A 12,038-nucleotide genomic window follows, 5' to 3' on the forward strand; every position below is an offset into this window, starting at 1 on the left:
TGAAAGCTTATTTGTGCCTTAGTTTTTAAAACAAACACCTCTCAGGGTGGATTTAATTCTCTCTGAGCTGATTTATCATGGCTTATTTTCTGTGTCAAATCCATGTTTATTGTCTGACGTGCAAAACACGTCTGGAGTCAGCACAGCGATGCAAGATTACCGTGTATAGGACCCATATTCAGAACCAGTCAGGTTAGATTAATGAATCAATTAGGAATTGTTGGGTGCAGCGTTCTTCTCCACAGTTTATTATGTATTATTTATATTGTCCAGAAATACAGGAATCCACACCAGGGCATAATGCACTGAGGCAATCTGCAGATCTGCATCTGCAGATCATTTTTACTATTATCTGGGAGCTAAATGTGTGTGCTCTGCCTCTTCTCTTTTACTCATTTAATATGATGTGTTTGGCGAGCATAGCAACGTTTTTCAGTGGGTGTTAAAATGTGCTTCATAACTCCCCAAATGGGATCTACCAGAGCTCACGGTAGATGCTTAAATTAGCAACATCTAAAGGCAAAAGACACTTGTACTCTTATTATCATCATCAATTCATTATCATTAAAGGACTACAGTAAACTACAAAGGAATGAGATGGTTTGCAACCTTAAACCCCTAAGTAATATCCAGTTTGACCATGCCTGCTTTGTTGGTTGATCGTAACAACCATAAAAAAAACCATCTTTAAGCAGCAGCATGAGACTTACGTAACACAGGTCAACCCATTAGTTTGCACAGCCATACAAAAAAAAACAACACCTGGAGGAATCTGTTTGCTTTACATGAACTTGTATGACTATCCACAGTATCAGCCTAAAAACACCAAGTTTAATGCTTCCCATGGCGGGTCAATATGGGCAGGACAGACCCTGGGTTAGAACCCAACTCAGCTTAATGGGTTATAAAGATCATCCTGCATGATGGGTTATGTTCCTAACCAATGCACTGGATCATAAAAACAATAAATATACTACAGTGATTTATATAACCCAGCTGTGAGTGATTCTGTTATAACGGTAGGAGGAAATGACCCAACACATAATGGTTAAACACATAACGATAATGGGCTGAAACCAAGCAAGCTGGGTTTACACAACCTAGCATGTTTTCTGTCCAGTACTGATCTCGAAGTTTTAACTCAACATTCTAAAGAGTAAGCCTCGAGAAACACCAGGCACCCAAACTTGACTTATGTGAACATTGTGTCTGCCAAGTCAATAATGCTGGTCATACAAGACCCTGGGCAATATTTAAGTAATGTTTACCACTGTATACCTGTAGGATGCTCCATGCTTAACACGCTGGTCCTGCTTCTTAATTCACAGGAGGTCTCACAAAACATCCCATATTTTTTCTATTCATTAAATTGATTTATTGTTATGGAGAAAGGGCAGATTTTTATGAGGTACTGTATCTTCTTCAGATGAAAAGTTTTATACAGTACTTAATGTTCAGCATTTCAACGCAGATTTATTTCACACGGTTAGAGCAAACAAATACAAAGCACAAATCAGGAATTAGGATAGGAGTGAAAACACACACACACACACACACACACACACACACACACACACAGAGCACAATGGTGTGTTGCTAGGCTTCTTGAAGTCATCTCACTGCTGCCAGGCTACAGCGAAGGATCTCTATTGGGCAGTGGGTTCTGGGTCAGTGAGATAACAGCATCCTCCCCTCCCCTCCGGGGCATCCTCCAGGGCATGCTTCAAGCACAAACTCCGCTCCCAGCCCCACTCCACCCTTAAAACTGCCCACCCAGACTATTGACTGGGGAATGCTGTAATTATTCTCACCCCACAAATGTAAATAAATGGGATTAGCTGTGAAAGATTTATCTAAATGCCATGTGGCAGCAGACATTGTTGCCTTTTTTTTTTGCACTCCTTAGACAATTTGGCAGAATATTTTCCAGTTTGGGTTCTTGCCCTGGAAATAACAGCTTTGAAAAAAAAAAAAGTCAGTATATACTGGTTGTGGAGGATGATCTTTGAAGACACTCCGCATAGTAGTAGAAGTTTGTGCAGCAGTGAAATGCACAGACTTGTAACTTGAAGGTCGAAGGTGTTAAGCCGCACTGTGCTACTGCTATGGTACCCCCTACACAGGGAAAATTTACTCCAAATAACTCCGGAAAAAATATTCAGTTGTACAAATGGGTCAAATACTGTCAGTGGAAAAAAATGTCAGCTAAGCACAACCTTCAGTAAAATGAAAGAACTGTAAATATGACAGTGCTTAAGGGCATTAAACTGCAAATCAGATATGTTTTACCTCTTCATTTCTGACTCTTTTTTTTGCCATGATAAAGAGATGCCATTGTGTCAGTACCTGTAGTAATCAGGTCAGGAGGGCATACTCACTAGACACTGATTAGCTTGTGCAAGAAGAAATGTGATATGGTTTTTCCTGCATTTTTTATTCCCTGTTTGCAACTTGCATCATAACTGGAATATTACATTTTTAAGACAGAAAAGTGCAATGTGCAATAATTTTGCAGACAGTATTTGTGTCTACACATCATGCATATCTGAAGGGTATAAATGACTTGCCAGCTTTTTTGTTGTGTCCCACCGAAGGCATGAATTAGCACCAGGCCTGATTACTTAGGGCTGGTGGGTATTGAACTGTCCCCAGCTGTAGAGCCTTTGGAGAGAGTGTGTTTTGCTGGCAGGCTGAACATATTAAGCAGAGGCTGCATATCTGACTGAAGTGCACAGAATCTTAACACTCTGCTTGGGGATGACTAAGTTCTGTGTAGAGGGGTAACAGTGACGTTGCCCTCTTGCACCCATCGAAAGCCATGCACGGCAGGGGCCAAAGAGGGCTCAGCGGCAGTGTCTCGACACGAGGGGTTAAGTGTTGGAATTGTAGGCTGTGAACAGTTCAAAGCCAAGCAGAGTGAGGAAGGGTGACAAAGCAAGCGAGAGGGAAAGGGGGGAGTGTGAACAGAGAGAGAAAGGAGTATCTGCAGCAGGGAAGGATCCATCCATTCGTCTCGAACTCTCGTTCGTATCTAGACAGCTGATGAATGGAGCCTGACTCTCAGTGTGGACTGTAATAATTTTGGCAGATTCTACGTGTTATCCAGAGCACTTGGGAAAAGTGGAGACGGACTAAATCAGTTTACCTTGAATGACACTGTTACACTTCTGTTGTCTGATTTACAGCACAGGCAGGATCCTGACGGTACAATCGTAATCTGCAGAATATCAACTCATACAATTTTAGTACCCTTATGGTTTTTCAACACTTAATGGATGTCCAGTACATAAAACTCATGAATTATGATGAGTAATACAGCAGAGGTCCTCCTCACAAATGGAATCCCTATAATTCAAAAAAATTAAGAAAGAGCTGGAAAAGGTCCTCATAAATTGGGCTCCTCGATCAATTATCGATTCCGATACAACAAAGATGTGATTGGCCCTTTGTTTCTCAGACTGAGTGTATTTTGCTGCAGACTCCCTACCCTTCCCTATGTGCTCACACTCGTTAGACTGGGATTTCATGTTAAGCCGCAGGCTGATTGTTTAGGAGGATTTTTTTCTTCCGCTTTATATTCCCCCCAATACCGACCCATCACACAGCACATTCCTGTCTGACAGGGCCATGCTGTTTAATCAAAGGAAAACACTGCATAATGGAAAAGCAGAAATGGTACAGCATGTATTGCAATAATATGATTGGTTTGTGCACATCAGTTACTCCAGAAGTGACCACTATTGCTATTGAGAAAAAAAAAACAGATGTGGTCAGTTGAAAGAACCTTGGCATTCTGTAGATGCCTGACACTAATAAGTGTTAAATAAACAAATGGTAACTAAACTTAACTTGATCCAAAAGTATTTCCTATTTGGGGATAATTATTATTTAAAACTCCAGGGTACATGCATGGGTTCTCTCATGACACCCAACTATGTTAACCTTTTTGTGGGGAAATTAGAATAGGGTTTTATTTATTTTTTTAATAATCGTTTTACTCAATTTTTGACTATCTGGGACAGACACTTTGATGATGTTTTCTTTATTTGGGATGGGTCTGAGACTGAATTGCATCAATTTCACTGTCATTTGAATGATAAGTTTAAGGACAGAAGTATTTCTTCTTACATTTAGGATATCTGACATTTCTTTTGTGGATGTTTGGACCAAACAACCTTTTTCAATACTGAGCTTTATCACAGAGACAGAAACATGTACAGAAAGAGATAGAAACTTCTTTCAGCATTTTAGCAGCTTCCATTAAAAGTCTTTAAACCATAACCTTCCTTAGACCCAATTCCTGTGAATTCATCAAATCTGGAGCACAGACGGCACACTCGTGAGCTCTAGCAGCGCTTTGCACTCAGGGGCTACAGCCACAAAGTCCTGAGCGCTGTTTGCTGAGGGCTTGTGACACATTGCCTGACATTTTACTACAGCTTAGAAAATGTCTGTCTCCAGCCATTCCAGTCACCTGTGTTACCACTTCTAGCCTTATTTCTCAATCTCTCACACACAGATCATCAACAAACAGTGGTACATTCCAAGCAGCGACCATAGCCTCGGACAGGTGTTCCAAACCGCTCTGCTGTTCTCATACAAATGGTCGGCTAATTCACACAACCATTTAGTATGGTCATATATTTATTCTAATAGGAGCACCTCTCCTTTTGTTTTGCCTCTGGGCAATTTTAGATCTCTTAATTATGTTTATTGTAATGCTACAGTGAGAGGGGGTAGTGGTGCAGTGGGTTGGACCGGGTCCTCCTCTCTGGTGGGTCTGGGGTTCGAGTCCTGCTTGGGGTGCCTTGCGGTGGACTGGTGTCCCGTCCTGGGTGTGTCCCCTCCCCCTCCGGCCTTACGCCCTGTATTGCCGGGTAGGCTCCGATTCCCCGCGACCCCCTATAGGACGAGCAGTTCAGAAAATGTGTGTGTGTGTGTAATGCTATAGTGATGAGGGAGAACTATAAACATCCGCATAGAGATCACCTCAAGGGCATGATCACCTGCCTCACCACATATGTGGTATCTCTGCTCTCATGTCCTTGTTCCCCATATTATATATCTGGGCAAGAAAAAAATGGCTGCTCAAAATACAAATTATGGAGCACAAATGTGCCATAGCAAATAATGATCCCAAATCCCTCATAGCAAAACATTTCAATAATCTTAAACATACAGTCAGTTCATTACATTTCAGGGGGATCAAGGCCGCAGCCAGCGATAGGAGAGGGGGTGACAGAGACAGATGGCTCCTCCAACAGGAGGCATGGTATATAACATTGTTGAACACGATATCCCCGCTGGGGATGAATGAGGAAGTCTCCCTCACTTCATTTTTTGTAATAAACAGTACTTTTGTAATAAACAGCTCCAGTGTTTACACATTTCATTGTTGTATTGATTGGTTACATATGTTTCACTGAAGGTTCTAATTAATGCTATTTGTTATTTTTAATTTTTATGTTATAAATGATGCATTGTGGTTCAACTCCCCATTTTTTCCCCCATTTTACAGCTCACATGCATTGTAAAGGTTACCTCAAGCCTCCATTTTCATTTAGAGTCAGTGCCTTGCCATGTAATGGATGTCAGTGTTATTCCTACTGGCAGTTTGTCCAGTCTTCTTCATCGTTCTATTCAATTATTGTCACATGATTGTTTTTTTTTTATTTGACTGTCCAACTAAGGTCTTTACATGCTGAGATAAAGATTAAGGAAAGTTTACCAATCACTACTAAATATTCATTCAACACATATATGACAGGATGTTACACCGCATGTGCCTGTTACATTGGCTGTACACAAGGACCCAGTTCAACCGACTACACCATGAAGCCATACATGAAGACATCTAGTATTGCCATCATACATCTCCATGGCTCAAGACGAAGGGGCTTAATCTCCTCTCCTAACCACCACATTAACCACAGGGTGCCAACATTGGTGTTTCATTGAATTAGACTCACGACATCTCAGGTAGGTTCAACAGTGAAGTGTGGTATCCCAAACCCACCCCCCTCCACACACATGTTAGATACCCTCCACACACAGCAAATGCACCAAGTCCACAAACTGAGACCATCCCAATTAACAATGCCACACCTACATTCCAACAAAAATTGCCTCAGATTACAAGCCACCTGCCACTAACTTTACTGAATCATTACACACACACAATAATTAATACTGTTAACACTACAATTCATGGAGAACTTATTTCATACTGAGATACAGATTAGCTGTAGTTATAAGTTTAAAAGAGACAAAAAAATCTGGATTCAGACAAATTATACAGTTGCATTGGAAATTGTCCCAAAATACTATTGATATTACTGATTTTACTGCCCTTAGCCTATACTAAGTTCTCAGTTCTCTGTAATGATAATGGTGTAACAGAGAGCTGCTAAGAAGAATGCAAAATTTCATATTTAAGGCTGTGGATCAGAAAAAAATCATATGCATTAAAGAGGCGCACAGCATTGAAATTGACAGGCTAGATACTCAACAAACAAAGAATTAAAGGTAATGTTGGCCATAAAGCCAAATGTGGGACAAAAAAAGAATATTCAACATGGCTCCATCATAAATCTTAGGAAAGCCTGCAGTCGGACTGACAGATAATGAGCTTGCAGCTGGAGTAACCAACCTATCAACCATTGAAAAACTGGAGTAAGAACATGCCCCCTTCTCTCGTCATGGAGGCAATGTTCTCTGTTTCTCAGGTGACAAAAGAGAAAAGGATAATGAACAAAAAGTAGGAAACAAAAACACATCTTCTTTCAACAAGGCGCACTGTAATTCCTTTCACTGCATTTCAATTAATCATACCCTGACGTTATTTGAAAAGCACATGGATCCAAATAAATGTTTTTGCCTTGAGGAGGCTGAATTAATCTGCTTAAATTTGGCAGCACACTTCTGCTGGATTTAATTACTTTAGCAGAGTTGTTGATCTAGCACAGAATGCTCTGTGTTTTGTACCTTTGTACACTGAGGAGAGCAGCAAAGTACTTTTATAGGGATCTTGAGAATTCTACAATTAGTTTCACTTTGCATTTCTTATTATTTTAAATGCGGTTCAACTGCAGTTTATCCATCACAACTGATGTACTACAAACCTTAGCCATATGATCACAACTATTTACTGAAAAAAAATCCAATTAATGTTTTTTTATCTCAAGCACAATTTTTTTAGGCACCTAACCATCACACTGGATATTAGAAACTATATCTGTACTCTATGATAGATGACCTTTCACTGTAAGAAATTTAAAAAAAATATTAATTTAAAAATGTCCATCAACAGTATCTTTAGAAAAAGGAAGTTTTAATGAAATAATTCAATATTAATTACATTAAAAATTAGTGTAATCCCCAGATGGACACAGATTATGAAGTATCAGAATAACTGAAATACAGATTCAATTGGAAGGGACACACGCAAAAACTGCTAAAGAAATGCAGTGCCTCTAGTCAAATTTTTAACACTTGCAGTGCTTTTTTTGGCAATCTGCTGTTAATCTGCTTCGAATTTGCCTTTGTCTTTACATAACCAAGATAAGGACATTTATTTTGAAGAAAACCTTTATGCAAAATTTGTTGAGCCATTTGGGCTACTTTAAAAAGTAGGACCTGTATATCAGTAAATACAGCACCCTTCAAGTACATGTGCCCTGGGAGTACCTGTGAGAGGTGCCTTGATTGACAATTCTGGGAATCTGTTCTTCCTCATCTCCTTCTTTCTCAAGATGCGTTTGCACAAAGAGCACACATCACATGTTAAAAAAACCAGAATTTTGCACTGGAGGGGTTATAAGAATTGCAAAAGCTCATCGATTTCCATTACAAACCATCAGAGGTGCCAGTGCTACCCTTTCCAGTCTTTATTGCCTGTCTCATGCAACTGGATGCAATCTGTCGGTTTCCTGTCACCTAGTCTGCCGGTGGCTTTCTAGGAATTTGGGCCAGATGTGGAGCCAAATGCAGAAAGAGGAGAGGAGGTGTAAAGGAAAGTTCAAAGCCAGGGACACAGATTAGCACACTGCTGCATACAGACATGGTTATGACAGGCATTACGCTCTAAGCCCTTCACTCTCAACAGATATTACCAGGAGAGATCACATTCATGCCTTCTTGCACTTGTCAAGCTTAAAAAGGGCTTTTCAGTCTGGAATGTGATAGTTAACAGGATTTTTCCCCCCACAAAATTCTTTTTGTTGAAAACTGATATAATTTCATCCCATGCAAGGAGGCCACAATGTTGCCCCAAACACACAGTGAGGTTGCTACTGCTAACTAGAACTGGCACTGCCACACCTGAATATGTTCTCGTGGAGTCCTTCTTTTGAACTCGACCCACAGGATTGAATATGTCCCCAACCTACTGACATGCAACTGGAGATGTCTGTCTGAAGTTGCACTACAGTTATGTGTATTGTTCTCTCTGTTTAAAAGTGATGTCAACCAGCAACAAGCTGCCATTTTAAGGCTCTCAGAAGAGGACAGAAAAAAACAATAGGGTGCAACTGGGGAAAATGGGACTTCATCCAAAGCACTTCCAATTCAGATGCGAAAACTGAGGAGGAAGTAATGTGGGTCTAGAGCCCACAACTTCAAATTGAAAACCAGCAGAAGGTGTAGGTGAAACCTAATCTGGATCTCTAATGTTACACATGTTTGTTGCTGTCTCTTCTATTTCATAGCAAGCACAGAATTAGACTTTGCTTTTTAAGTGTGCTGAGCTAAATCCTGACAAACAGGTCTATTTGTTCTTTGCTCTTCTATTTTGCGAAACACGGGGTCCCTGGGAAGGTGAAAAACATAATCTGGTATAAAGTTTTTGTTTAATGTGGTTTGATGTTGAACTTGGTAAGTTGCATGTCAAAGCTTGTAAATTCAAACGGAGGAATGTCTCGAGAGGTGAAAATCAAAAGTGATGCTGAGAAACACCGTACACTGCACACAAACCCCGTGAAAATAAGATTTCCAACACAAACCTTAAAAATGAAATGAAATACGCAGGTGACACCTGTTGTATTATCCACCAATCTATTATTCATGAAGCAAGATTAGTACTGCGGGTAAGGCATGACTCAGCGATCCCAGAGTCGTCAGAAGAAATTAAGGATGGGACTACAGAAATGGAGGCCAGAGACAACATGGAGAACACCAAGCATACTGCCACAGAGCAACAGGCCCACTGAGATTACATTAGAAGTGAACATGCTTTGATCACCCATGTTGCAAGGCCTTGAAAACTTTTCTTTGTTCTGTCATTGTCCTGGGCTTGTCGACAACGTTCCCCCTGCGCACAGCTTGTGGAAAGAGCTTCCCCACAGAAAGGAAGTGCAACAGAACTTGTCAAATATTTTCCACGTCGGCAGGATCCAAAAGCTTCTGCTCGAAGCCCTTTCAACAATCAACCAACCTTTAGTGAAAAATTCATGGGCCCGATTAGAAACCTAGGAAATATATCTCATGTTCTCTAGTGATGTCAGTTATAAGCCTCAGCAGAAAAATTACACTTAAACAAATAAAACAAGTCAAGGAACAAATGAATGACAGTGTAAATTCTAATCACTTCTATGATGGTAGTAAATATTGTCCTTGAATGCAAAATGCAGTTGTACTACTAAATACAGTAAGTGCTTATTCCATCCATCGCCAACAACTGCTTTGTCCCGAGCAGGGTCACGGTGAGCCGGAGCCTTACCTGGAAACACAGGGTGCAAGGGATACACCCAGGACAGAACACCAGTCCAGCAGAAGGCACCCCAAGCAAGGCTTGAACCCCAGACCTGCCACTCAGGGGGTACCAGCTAAACCCACTGCACCACCATGGCCCCTTCAGTAGAGGCTTAGTAAAACACAGAAATAGATGTATAATAATATGTATATTTAACAGTAAATCTTTAAAAAAATTCATGTACCTTTTATTTTTACTTTGGCAAATTGAAAAGATTCACAATATTAACAAAGGACCTAAATGTTCTAAAGTATTCTTTAGAAGGTACATTACAAAGTACAAACAAGGTAATAAATGCCTGCCTTTGCTGATTTTTGTCTCTCGTATGATTTGATATTGTGGTTACTTGGAATCACTGAAACACTGCATTCTTACATTGGTGGGACATAGCAAAGTACAAAAAACAGAGGACATTGTGTATCCAGCAAAACAGAGAGGCCCTTCTCTGTGGGGTTCTGTCACAATACAAACATCCAAGGTGACATTTCAAGTCATTTTGATCCTGAATTTCACACAAAAGTTTCACAGTCCACACAGCATGATGCAGTGCTACAACCTCATCTGTTCTCGCTTCTGTCAAGACTGCTGCCAAAAAGTGGGAGTGTGAGATCGTCAGATGAAGGAACACTTAGGATGTAATACTTCCCTCAAGACACAAATCTCACATTTGTATTCCCATCGCCTCATATGGTCTTAGGGCCAAGGATTGCTTTTTACATATTCCGTGCCAGCACCGGTGGAGTCCTTTTATTAACCGAATGGCTTTGACAAAGTAGGACTACGTGTGGACCTGAGTTGCTAATATTGGCCTTGACTTCAGTGACTTTTCCAGAAAAAATGAGTCGTTTATAGCCCGAGCCTCTCAAAATTGCTGTGCTTTGATACATAATGAAGTAAGGCTGCAAATCAATTCAAGACATACAAAAGGGCCATTGTCCGTCACAGAAACAAGTTAACTACTCTGGGAAATGTTTGAATGACTGCTTAAGACGTTTACAATTATCTGAAAACAGGTGGTGAGTTTTCTTGTGTCAAATAAATGATATTCCTGGAGGACCTCCGAATTCCCCATCAACAACCTTGTCTTGCTGGGCTCCTGACACTTCCTTTGGCACAGTCTGATTTATGTGCTCTGTTTAAATAGCATTCATTTGTTATATGTGACAGAATATTATTCACAGCACTTCAGAAAGCTGCCGTAACTGGGATTTTTAATGATGTGCTATGTTACAAACCGGTAGTTTTTATAGAAGGTTACTGCTAAGCAGTGCTGGATTCTTCTGGACTGAGATATTAGATACAATAATTCAATACTAAGGTAGCAGGGCAGCTCACTGATTAAGAACCGTTTGGTAACCAAAGGATTACAGTCTCAGAATGTGCCTTCTGTTGCAGCATTTAGTGTGACAATCAGCCTTAGCTGCATCAGTGAATACCCAGCTGTATAAATGGATAAAGTGTAAGTCTGTTTTGCTAAGAGATTACTATAAATAAATTTTAAAAAACCGCAGTATTCGAAACACTCTGTGTTGATGGAAGATATCCTTGAAAACACTGTGAAGCCTTGGTCGCTCAGCTTATGTTGTACGAAGCTACTGTTTGCATTTTAATGGTCTGTGAGTTGAGTACAATGTTGACAGTTTTCATATAAGCCGTTTCCAGAGCAGAGTTCTAGTGCATTGCATTGCCATGGACTACAGCTGCGGGAGTTTGTGTGCTTTGTTTTTTTACCCTTACTTATCGTCCAATTTGTGAAGCTTGTCAGACATGCTCTATAGGAGTAGCCCATATGGTGCTATTTCTTCCCAGATGGTCTGAGTTCATTCACCAGCTCAGGTGGTGGCAGCTGATGGGCTCAATGCTCACACTGAGACAAAGATGTGACATCAAGAGTTCCAGAAAGAAGTTTGACTTTACTCAGATCCTATCCTATCCTATCTTTCGTACTTTAAATCATTTGTAACCACTGCTGCATTGATATCAGTCCAGTCTGTAAGCGTAAAATATTGTCTAGTGAATTTACAGTTTAGTTTAGTTTCAAGTTTATTCTCATAGATACAAGTACCATGTACATGTATCATGAAAATCTTCCTGAATGCTTCTCCACAGACTATGGACAAAGACAGAGATAATAGAAATACTGCACAAACAAAACAATGACAATGACAGTGAGTAGTGCAACAGCAACAGTAATAAATAATGGTAACAGTAGTAACAATAATGCCAGTTGACAGTCAAAGAACTCAGAACGAGAGAATGAGAATGCTTAAAGTGGCAGTGTGATTTACCA

This window comes from Scleropages formosus, chromosome 12, assembly GCF_900964775.1.
Source record: "Scleropages formosus chromosome 12, fSclFor1.1, whole genome shotgun sequence".
Classification (NCBI taxonomy): domain Eukaryota; kingdom Metazoa; phylum Chordata; class Actinopteri; order Osteoglossiformes; family Osteoglossidae; genus Scleropages; species Scleropages formosus.